We start from the raw sequence: 12,424 nt of genomic DNA, 5'->3' as shown, positions 1-12,424 counted from the left end.
TCGTGTCCTCCACGCAGTTATTTTCAAATGTATATGCCTTGTATATATGTAATTTGTACATTGCAACATGTGGCATAATGGGATTAGCTAAAACTTATTTAGTGAATCTTTGTTAATTATTCAACTACGCATTTCAATTTCTTGAGCAAGTAATGTCCGCCTCTGCGTGTAGACCAGGTCACAACCTTGAATTGTGCTATCTGCTATAAGCAATTTAAAAAAAATTCGAAGTGTTCCCTGAAATACCTTTTGTGGTAAGTAAATAGCTTTGCAGAAATGCTCCTATAACAACTTTGTGGAGGCATGGATACTCAAGTTACACGAGTACACAATGAACTCCACAACGGACATCTAGTGGAAGTTTCGACGATGTAGACTGAAAACCTATTGTTCAGCTTGGGTTACCCTAAGACCGGTTATGTTTGCCCAACTCCAAGATTATGGCACTTTTTAAGGCACCATTGCTTGGGACTTCAAGGACTAGAGGGTTCAGTAAGAGCAGAGTAGCAGGAACAACCCTTATGACAATGCTGTTCGCTGATGTCTTTATTTATCTTGAGAGTATCATGCGTTTGGTTTCACATACGTGTTTTTGCCTCGGGATAGGGTATTGCTTTAGGCGAGTTAGAATACGCATTGTATGAGGCCAGATTTGGAGCACAAAACACCGGACATGATAGATGACGAGACATACGCGAGCGCGAACTTGAAAGTGAATTTCACTGCTGGGCAGGATGGAGTTACACAGTCATAAGAAGCTGTAGGCCCGGTGAGTGGCACGAAAATATAGATTGCGTGTGTCGGTAAGATTCGCATATTAAAAAAAAAAGCGTTATCGTGCCCAGCACGAAGGGCACAGAGAAGCTAGTATGGCCCCGGATCTGGCGATGGATCGACTAATTCTTCCTTTGTGAACCCAACTGAGGCCCCACTGACGTAGTTCATTCCCAGGCGAACAAGCTCTGCAGCCTCAAGTATTTTTCTTGTGGCTTGGTTGGCGTTCTTGGTCATCATCGCGCTATCTTCAAAAGCAGGTTTACACACCACAATGCTGGCAATGAATTGCCTTGGGCCGTTCCATTATCCTATGAATCTTATAGCCATGCTCGCGAAGCCTATTTTTTAGATGTTTCCCTGTCTGACGCATGCACCTTTTGCCCAACAATAAGATGGTCATGTGCAGAATGTTTTGGGCTTTTCTTTTCGGCATACTCCAGAACTTCTTCACCAACTTCACTGCATGTCTTGCACAGTGATACCATGTGTGAGACAGTGCAAAACCGTCGATACTTCAGCGCGTTTGCCAATCATTTATAGACAGTGGGAAATGCGTTGATAGCACACGATCACAGCCTTCTTTTGTCTCTGCTTCTTGCTGCTATCGGCTATTTGTCGGCCTAATCTTGCGCGAAGCACGCTTGATGGCTTGCGGTAGCGGCTCCACGAGAGATACTATGAGCGCGGCAGAGTAACCGATTTTCTCAAGGCGGCCCACCTGCATCGGGAAGCTGCCTTGCACCGTGCAGACTCACAATTTCTGCAACACATTCATAAGCATTATTTCTACACTCCTCAAATGTAGAAGTTGCAACTACTCGATGAGCATGGCACCAGAGACAAAGTCTGAGAAGAAGGGTCTATTTCTTTTGTGGATTATGAGTTGATGTTCTCAGAGTGGCTTGTCTGCTGGAAATACCAGTCACGTGCCTAGATGTATCCTACACGCGTCATACGAGAACTATCCTACAGCTCCTTGCAAGAGAGGCATGACATTCATCTTCGACACGATCTTGATGCGAAAGTGTTCGTCCTTTGGCATATTACTAAAATTCTCCTAAGTTGAGTATAAAGCTGAGTAATGAACACTTGCTTACATTTATTGGTATTCAGGTTTCACAAATGTTCATATTAAATAGCATTTTCATAGGTATATGAGAGAAAAAGAAGCGTTTCACAAGAATTTATATCTTTATAAAAAGAAAATCAACCCAACCATAGCTAAGTGCTACAAAGGACACCCATGCGGGTTCTTCGAAAGAAAAGCCTCGCGGTTGAAGAAAAATTTATCCTGGTCCAGGACTCGAACCCGGGACCACCGCCTTTCCGGGGCAGCCGCTCTGCCATCTCAGTAGTACCTGGGCACTTCTTGAAAGAAAAAATTACGCATTCCTTGTATAATAAAGGAAGTGCAAAATTTTTTTGTGTATCCTAAATTATAACATGAAAAATAAAGACAGCATTGTTAAGAGCGAAATGTTGTACGATATGACGTGCTTTTCCTTCCTTTCAAAAACTCTCAAAAACACGCATGCGCAGAAGAACTGAAATGTGGGAGAGTGACGTGCACAGGTGGAGGCGATTTAAAATTTCCCGTTGACCTTACCTTCACTTATTTGACTGTTTGTTTCGGAGAAAAAGGAGTGAAGATATTATCGGAAAAATACTAGCTGCAGATCCTCATGTAGGCGGAGCGCAATATATTGTGTGTTTACCATCCCTTACAAAAATACCTATTAACGCTCTTTAGAACTCCTACCTACTTTTTATTTACTGACAGTCTATTTACATTTACATTCTAGTAACGTTTGTTTATACACGGTAAAAATACTTCTTTGTTACTTTTTTATAAAGAATATTTTCAATACATCTTTAACAGACTTTCTTCTTACTTTTGTGTAAAGAATGTTTTAAATACACCGTTAAAAGACGTCCTTCTTACTTTTGGGTAAAGCATGTTTTAAATACACCATTAAAACTTCCGTTTTACTTTTGCATAAAGAATATTTTAAATGCACCGCTAAAAGACTTCCTCTTTACTATTGCATAATTATAAAGAATCTCTTTATTACACCGCTGAAAGACTTCCTTCTCACTTTTGTATAAAGAATATGTTAAATACACCGTAAAAAGACTTCCTTCTTACTTTTGTACGTACAATATTTTAAGTGCCCGGTTAACATAACTTTTTAGCTTTTGTGTAAATAACAACTTTAGTACTCCGTCAAAAGGCCTTGCTTTTGTTTAAAGAATGCTTTACTACACATTATCAAAATATTTTTCTTCTGAAGGACATGTATCCTCAAAACGTCCACAGCTCGTACTGTTTGGGGAAAAATATTCTAAATGGGAAGTAACTTGAGAGTTCTCGATAAATTCTTTCCAACACACAATAATGCTGATACATGACATACTCAGGAATCAAGCTCTTTGTTTGAAATAACAGTTTCAATCCAAGTCAATGGCGGACTGTTGACGGAGTGCCACTAAAATGTTTAAAGAAATGTGTTCGTTAAGTCTTAGAACTAATCTTTTTAAAGGTTCTACTGTACTACGCGAGCGTGCGGTGACGTCAGCACACTTCGAGAAAATTTGCTTGCGCTACGCCACCTGATTGGTGTGATAGCGGAGTACTGTGCTGGTCGCGCACCAGTTACGCAGCTTTATCCAGGCCTTGGGGCTGGTTAATTGAAGGCTGACTTACGCTTTCCTTCCAAGGGAAGGAAAGCGTAGCAGAGGGCGGCAGAAAGTTAGGTGGGCGGATGAGATTAAGAAGTTTGCAGGGACAACATAGCCACAATTAGTACATGACCGGGGTAGTTGGAGAAGTATAGGAGAGGCCTTTGCCCTGCAGTGGGCATAACCAGGCTGATGACGATGATGATTACGCTTGAGCAGTGACACCACGCGCTTGCCGCACGCGTGCGGTCGTGCGGTAAAAGTGTGCATTTCGCACACTGGTTCACAAATTTTGGTATACACTGGGCTCGCACATGCAGTGTAAACCGAAATGCGTGTACCAGTCTGCGAAATGTGCAAGTTCTCACCTAACCACATGCGTGCGGGCAAGCGGGTGGTGTGGCGTGGGGCTCGAGTGTAAATTGACCCTTACCACGCACTGCTATTGCAAGGCCACCAATTACCATTGCAAAGAGATAACCAGATCACTGCACTCCGCGATATAAACAGTACGCCCTAAGCTGGGACGTGTGAGCACAGTAGCGTCACGATATTTGTTAAAAAGAACAAAGATATCCCAAACTCACGGTAACACGGCACTGGAACATTGTCGCTCAAATATCCAGAAGGCTGCAAAATACAGCTGCTGCTGAGTCTGCGCGAGTGTCGACCTGAGTAAGTGCACAGGTCGAATAGAAACAAAAGATGAACTCTGAGAAAGATGTTGCTTTGTTCGCACCCGTGCTCGCACGTTTTCGTCCCTGCCTCCTACCGACAGCTTCTGTACATTAAAGGAAACTAATAGGACGTTGCATCAAAGTGAAGGCAAATTAACTATGTCAATCGATCCGCTTTACGGCGATGGTTGCTTGCTGTGTGAGAAAACAGATCGAAAAGGGATAATTATGCAATCTTAATTTTCAGTGCTTTCGCTTCATAACACGGGGACTAAATTCTGAACTTCGACAAGGTGTTGCGGTGCCCTTACGGCATCCGTAAGTATGGCATTCCGGATACTAGGAGCCAGGATATCAAAGGCCACGCTTTTACCGTGCTTCGGGCGTCTGAAAATAGGTAACGTCACAGCCACCACGCTTTGGACATTAATTTGACAACAAAAAATAGTTCTACAATAGACTTCAGCATTATCTTGCACTACGCGCCATGAAGCAAATTTTTGTCTTTGAAAGCGACAAGTGCTAAAGGATGTTTTTGTGCAAAATAGAATACCCAATAATTTACCCTAAATGATTTCGTTTTTTTATTTTCATTATATTTTGAGAAACAAGTCGGTTTTCAGAACAATAATTGTCTCGAAAGATAAACTACACAGCACCTAAATGCACAACAAAATTGAGCCGGCGGTCTTGTCAGGCTCTTTTTCAACCTCGGCCATAAGGTACATTCCTCCCTCTAAGTACAGTTCCCAGAAAGGGATGCGCACACAAAGGCCCGCCGCACCTGTCACCGAGAGGCGTCGAATGACTACATATCAGTCAGCCTTCTCAAGGTAGGAGGGGGGAGCGGATCATGATTCGGCATAAAGAGGGGCTTTAGATCCTCGGTGGTCAAGGCGAAGCGGGTGGTTGTAAAGGACCTCGCATGCCGCTCCCGCGCATGCGCACAAATTTGACAGTCGAGGCAAAGAGGGAGACCATCGCAATCGCCACCAGTTCCTTTGCGACGCCGGCATGGTAGGGTCGGAGCGATGTCGGTGTTTGGTCGCTTATTGTAGCAGCAATCCAGCTATTTTATTGCTGTTTATGCTTATGCTGCGTTGTGGCTGATTCATCGATGCGAGCCCACCGGCAATGTGCTTGTGAAGCCCACGGCGCTTCCTTCGTTCCGTGATGTGAATGTTTGGGCAACTTCTCTGCCAGCTGCGATGCAATATCGTGTGAAGTGATTTAATATTGGCAGTGTCCGTGTTTTAAACTGCACACTGCACAAATAGCCAACAGCTGTTCCTCAAGACAGCACTGCGCGGAAGTTTTGTCTGTATCCAAATTATAACGAAAGGTATGTTCTTTTCCGTCATTTTTCGCACGCATATTATTTTGATGTTATTTTAATGTCAGTTTCTTATGCGGCATTTTGGGAAGTTATTATCACGCGAACTCTAATGCCGTTGAATGTTTCAAGAACTATTGTCTGACATTTTTTAGCTACTCCGCGTTATGTGGTTCGCTTGAAGTTGCTATAAGCACGAAGCGTACAAACAAACGTTTTCACAGCGTGTCGCGATGACCTAATGTGTGGTAAATATTGTCCCAGCATGTACATGCTTTTTCCTGCTTTGGTTGTACAGGATGAGAGATATTGAAATATTGAGCGTACAGTTTCACGGTTCACAATGACATATGTTTCAGTGAACCAGTTCACAAAGACATAGGTTGCACTGGCTAGACAAGTGCGAGTGTGAAAAAAAAAATCATTCACACTTGTCTAACCACTGTAACCTATGTCCTTGTGAACCAGTATTTTTAGACACTGATATTTTGTTTTCGAGTAAAAATAAACCAACACGTGAAATTACAAAAGCGTTCCATATAATAAGGCGTGCTTAAAAACGCATCAGTCAGCCATTGGTTGTTATCACTGACAAATAATTTCTATCCTTGAGTACTGCTTCAAGCTCCGTAATCTGCTTATATAAAAAAATGGATGACTGGTTTTGAACATGCTCGGTGCAGCTAGCTGGTGCTTTTACGTTCTTTGTCTTTCCAAAAATAAACAGGTGAGAGTAAGTTCTCGCCTGTCAACCTTCTCTGCTTCCGTCTCTATTGTGTGCACCACAAATTGCTCAATAAAAAACCATGCACTTCACTTCTTGAGTGAGTAAATTATTTATGCCGATACTTGGTTAAGAAAACATTTTGGGAAACCGAAATTATTCGGGCCACAACTTTGGGAGCTATACCAATAGTTTTAGGCTGTTCCCTTTTTTGCGGAAACGATCGGAATGCCTCAAATCACCGCCCAGTTTTCGTTTAATGGAAAATAAATGTTTGTTCCATTTCTTCGCAGGCCACTGTGAATAAACTTGTGAGGATTTGACTATCTCGAGAATTTTTTTGCATATTGCCACATTATAGGTGGTGATTTAGGAAAAATGTTTGTTCAAATACCAGAATAAAAAAAATTACTAGGCTATAGAGAAAGTATGTCCACGAATTTTATTTTGTGAAGCTATCACTCCACGAAAGGCGATTGGCTTACAAGGTATCGAAGCGGGACAAAGATATTCCGAAAGATTAGGTTTAGCTCATAAGGATTGCACAGAAAAGCATTTATGAGAATGGTGTTTTAGTTTCATAAAAGAACGGTTCCCTAATTTAGTCGAAAGAACACGGAAGCTGAATAACTGAAATATTCCTTCCTAATGGATTCCAGTACCTAATGAAGTGCGCCAAAAGCTTCGTTTTTGGAATTCCTAGGTGCAAGTGGTGGCGAACTACAACTAGACTCTATCTTTACAATATTTTGTAATAATTTTCTAGCAGAACAGTCGTTACACCTTCGCTGGCGCTATAAAGCCTAGCGCTCTCATTATTGCAGCTGCTTGTCTAAAACGAAAAAAATCTATACACATTGTTTTCCATTTTTAATGCAGAACAGCTGTTTTATCGTTCGTTCTTCTCGTTTCATTCGAATGTGATAGCTCCAGAGAGGAGTGTATTTTTTCTGCTGTGGTCGTAAGCCCTCTGATGTCTTGCACTAGCGGTTAAACAAATGTGGTTTATATATATGTGCTTATTATCGCCCTCGTAGTTAGGAAGAGGCTGTAATTTATTAATAAATCACCATCTACATTGTGGGTAAATACGAGGAAAGCAGGAGATAGAAATTTAAGACGATGAGCGAAACGAGAACAAGGTAAAAGTGAGAGCCAATGATTCGACAAGGGGGCTTGTCTTCTTCAAGGCGACATATGCTTTTTTTAAAGCATATGCCGCCTTCAAAAATACAAGTCCACTTCTCAAAACGTTGGATCCCGCTTTTACATTGTTCTCCCTTTGCTCATCATTTACAATGTGGTAAGGCAGTTATTAAGTATTTATTTTATATATATGGATACGTGCAGGTGGTTTACAGAATACTGCGGATAGGTACCTACGAGCTGTTACTTAGCTTCGCGAAGAGCGACGATTCCGTTTTTGCACAGGTAAATTGTCAGTGAAATTGCGACTGCCAGAAGTAGGTTAAAACCAAAATTGTGTAGTTTGTAAATTTTTTGTAAGGTTAACGTGCCAAACAAGTGCTTTAATATTTACGAGGAGAGGTAACTAAATACTAGAACTACGTTTGTGGCTGTGCTTTAGCTCTACCTATATATTCGTTATTTATTTAATATGTACTGACGGCACTGGGCAGTGGGCATGGTGCTGGTGTGCTTGTGAAAAAGAAGACGACGAGAAGTGCTTGCTTCCCTGTTACGATATAGCGCCGACCTGTTTTAAGCCTAGCGCTACAACCGATAACTAGTGACCCTTTTGCTAGGTGAACACCCCCGTTGCATTTGGTGGAGGTGCTGGGTTTCTCTTCTACATCCTGGAACTCCGCAGCCGAACGCTACCACCACCTGTTCCAATGGATGAACCAGGACCGTCCCAGGCTGCTGCTCCCGTGCCCCCCACCATCGTCTGTTCTGGCGTGATCCGCCAGCGCGATCCGGCTATATTTAGCGGCACAGACGACCACGACGTGGAAGACTGGCTCGCCGAATATGACCGTGTAAGCGCCTATAATAAGTGGGACGACCGCGCCAAGCTCACAAATGTCATCTTTTACTTGACTGACGTGGCAAACCTATGGTTCCGCAATCATGAAGCCGATTTTACCACCTGGTCCGCTTTCACGGCGACTTTGGCAGAGGTCTTCGGCCGTCCCGCCGTTCGCCGGCTTCGCGCTGAGCAACGCTTGCGTGGTCGAGCTCAACGCCAGGACGAGACCTTCACCAGCTATATTGAAGACGTCCTCTCGCTATGCAAGCGCGTGAACTCATCTATGGACGAAGCTGACAAGATCAAGCACGTCATGAAAGGCATCGATGACCATGCCTTCCAGATGCTCGTCGCGAAGAGTCCGCGGACGATTGCCGAAGTCATACAGCTATGTCAGCAGTATGACGAGCTGCGCAAGCAGCGTGCTTCAACGCGCGCTGCTCAGCAGGACACCACGGATCTATCTCCGTTGGATTTAGGCCGCGACGCTGCCGACATCTCTGCTTTAATGCCAGAGATAAAGCAGTTTATCCGTCTGGAAGTTGCCCGCCAACTCTCTCTGGCGAACAGCACACCCGAGCCGTCGACAACCTTGGCTCCTTCGCTTCGCCACGTCATTCAGACCCAAGTTGCCGCGGCGCTGCCATCTGCCCCTCCTCCGCAGCCTGCAGCTGGGCCGCTAACGTACGCTGACGTTGTCGCCCGGCCTTACGCTCCTCCGGCTGCTGATGCCTACCGGGCCACGGGAACCTTCCATGTGCCGCCGCCACCTTCACGCCCGATGGTCGTCCCTTACTCGGCCGCTGGAGCCCCTGTCGTCAACCCGTGGCGTACATCTGACAACCGGCCAATATGCTATTTCTGCCATCTTCCGGGCCACGTAGCACGATTCTGCCGCCGTCGCAGCCCCCGTTTACCTGACAGTGGGGGCGCCTCAAGCTGCAGGCCTGCTCGACTTCCACGTCAGGACCCATCTAGCCTTCCTCCGGACTCATCTTACAGTCGCCTCCCTTTCGATGCCCGTCGGTCACCTTCCCCACGTCGCCGATCCATTTCCCCGATGGTTCGCCGACCCAGCCCAGCCCGAGAGGAAAACTAACAGTCGCAGTTCCAGAGGCAAGAACTGCGTTTACGTCGAACATTTCAAGGCCTCATTCTAACCCGGCGAACGAAATTGAACTCTCCGTAGATGGCGTCACCGTACACGCACTTATCGACACCGGAGCCGCCGTTTCTATTATTAGTGAGAAGCTTTGCCGCAATTTGAACAAAGTGACCATTCCCCTTACCTCTCTTTCTCTGCGTACGGCAACCTCGCATCGCATTCAGCCTTCAGCGTCGTGCACAGCCCGGGTTGTCATTCAAAACGTTATGTATGTTATAGAATTTGTCGTCTTATCGCGTTCGTCACACGACGTTATTCTTGGATGGAATTTCCTATCTGTCAACCAAGCACTTATCGACTGCGCTCGTGCCGAACTTACATTATCAGTGCCGTGCTTCGACCCTGACGACCATTCTTCTCCTAAAGTTGTTGCCGCCTCTGACATCGATATCGCACCTTTCTCCGCCGCTCTGGTTCCTGTGTCATGTAACTCTGCTGCAAACTCATCAGTTCTGTTTACACCGTCGGCCACTTGTGCGCGCCGCCGGAACTTTCTGCTTCCGTTTGCTGTCGTCACTTTTTGCGACGGTTCTGCTGCCCTTTACGTGTGCAATCCGTCCGCCTGCCCATCATCCCTACTCCGCGGCGAGTGCCTGGGTACCGCTGAAGCTTTCGATAGCGTTCTCCTGGCCACCACGTTTGGTGCTACGGCATCACTTCCGATTTGTTCCGTCACTCCTCCCGCCGCGACTGATGCCCCTGTAGACGTCTTCGCTCGTGCCGTCGACGCAGAACTCACACCTGCGCAGCACACAGAAATTATCAAGCTCCTCCAACGCTTTCGTTCCTCATTTGACATTGACCAACCAGCCTTGGGCCGAGCGTCCGCAGTCGTTCACCGTATCGACACCGGTCCACAAACACCATTGCGCCAGCGTCCGTATCGTGTGTCGGCTGCTGAACGCCGTATCATCGACCAGCACGTTGACGACATGCTGGAGCGTGGCATCATCCAGCCCTCTAACAGTCCCTGGGCATCTCCGGTTGTCCTCGTTAAAAAAAAAGATGGCTCCATTCGGTTCTGCGTCGACTATCGCCGCCTTAACCGAATAACGCGCAAGGATGTCTATCCTCTGCCGCGCATCGACGATGCCTTGGACTGTCTGCAGGGAGCGGAATTCTTTTCCTCGCTGGATTTGCGCTCCGGCTACTGGCAAGTGCCAATGGCAGAGGCCGATCGTCAAAAGACAGCCTTCGTAACGCCTGATGGGCTATATGAATTTACTGTCATGCCGTTCGGCCTCTGCAACGCGCCTGCCACTTTTGAGCGAATGATGGACGCCATTCTTCGAGGGCTGAAGTGGAAAACGTGCCTCTGCTATTTGGATGACATTGTGGTTTTTTCCACCGACTTTGCGTCGCACCTCAACCGCCTCGAGCAAGTACTTGCGTGCCTCTCCACTGCAGGACTGCAACTAAATTTGAAGAAATGCCACTTCGGCGCTCGTACACTTACTATTCTCGGCCATGTAGTGTCAAAAGACGGTATCCTTCCGGACCCCACAAAACTTAGCGCCGTATCCGAGTTCCCTAAACCAACCACCATGAAAGAGCTTCGCAGCTTCATCGGCCTGTGCTCATATTTCCGACGCTTCATCCGTAACTTTGCCTCTATCATTGCCCCCTTGACGCAGCTTCTCACCGGCAGTTCTGACCTATCAGCCTGGTCCTCGGCGTGCGACGACGCATTCCAAGAACTGCGACGCGTTCTCACCTCGCCTCCAGTGCTGCGACACTTCGATCCCTCTGCTCCAACTGAGATCCATACGGACGCTAGTGGTGTCGGGCTCGGCGCTGTTCTTGCACAACGCAAGGATGGCTTCGAAGAGTACGTCGTCGCGTATGCCAGCCGCACCCTTACCAAAGCCGAGGCGAACTACTCGGTTACTGAGAAGGAATGTCTGGCCATCATTTGGGCTATCGGCAAATTCCGTCCTTATGTGTACGGGCGTCCATTTGACATCGTGACCGACCATCATGCCCTATGCTGGTTATCTTCACTAAAAGATCCAACTGGTCGGCTTGCCCGTTGGGCATTGCGCCTACAAGAGTACGACATCCGCGTTGTTTATCGCTCAGGCCGAAAGCATTCAGACGCAGACGCTCTATCCCGGTCACCCCTGCCCTCTGGCCCTGTCCACTCGTCTATTTCTACCTGCGGTGCCTTCGCCCTCAACATTTCCGACATGCCATCAGAGCAGCGCAAAGACCCATGGATCTCTTGGCTTATTGACTTCCTGTCCAGCCAGTCGCCAGCACCGACCTCTCGGACGCTTCGTCGCCAAGCCACGCACTTCATCATTCGAGATAACCTGCTGTACCGCCGCAACTACAATTCCAGCGGCCGTAAGTGGTTGCTTGTTATACCCCGACACCTACGCTCCGACATCTGCGCCACGTTCCACGACGACCCACAATGCGGCCACGCTGGTGTATTAAAGACATACTCTCGCCTCCAGCTTCGGTACTACTGGCGCGGTATGTACCGTTTCGTTCGCCAGTATGTCCGGTCATGCCACCTATGCCAACGACGCAAGACGCCACCTCAACATGCCACCGGCCCCTTACAACCTTTACCATGCCCCGCGCGCGCGTTCGACCGCGTCGGCATTGACTTATACGGTCCGCTTCCCAACACTCCAAGCGGCAACCGCTGGGTTATTGTTGCTATCGACCACCTCACGCGGTACGCTGAAACTTCAGCCCTAGCATCTGCCACAGCAAAAGACGTCGCCAGTTTTATCCTTCAAAACCTGATTTTACGCCATGGAGCACCTCGCGAATTACTGAGCGACCGCGGTCGCGTTTTCCTCTCAGACGTCATTGCAGCATTGCTAAAGGAGTGTCGCATCATTCACCGCACTACCACGGCATATCATCCTCAAACTAATGGGATGACAGAACGTTTCAACCGCACCCTTGGTGACATGATGGCCATGTATGCTTCATCTGACCACTCGAATTGGGATCGCATTCTACCTTTCGTCACCTACGCTTACAATACCGCCACGCAAAGCACCACTGGGTTCTCCCCTTTCTTTCTCCTTTACGGACACGAACCTTCATGCACTATGGACAC

General features: G+C 46.8%; 1 long non-coding RNA gene across 4 annotated transcripts in view; it reads left to right on the top strand.

Moving 5' to 3' along the window:
• Window positions 1–7,087: 7,087 nt before the first annotated feature.
• Window positions 7,088–12,424, top strand: part of LOC126534913 (uncharacterized) — a 38,353-nt gene continuing 33,016 nt past the window's right edge. For 2 of the 4 annotated variants that reach the window (XR_011895823.1, XR_011895820.1), the window contains exon 1: window positions 7,088–7,151. This is a non-coding gene — a long non-coding RNA (uncharacterized lncRNA). Of the gene's footprint in view, window positions 7,152–7,257; window positions 7,275–12,424 lie in introns of those variants that run through there. The other 2 variants (XR_011895822.1, XR_011895821.1) reach the window with 2 other exon arrangements.

Source organism: Dermacentor andersoni, chromosome 7 (genome assembly GCF_023375885.2).
Source record: "Dermacentor andersoni chromosome 7, qqDerAnde1_hic_scaffold, whole genome shotgun sequence".
In the NCBI taxonomy this organism is placed as follows: domain Eukaryota; kingdom Metazoa; phylum Arthropoda; class Arachnida; order Ixodida; family Ixodidae; genus Dermacentor; species Dermacentor andersoni.
This window is presented reverse-complemented; position numbering and strand designations above follow the sequence as displayed.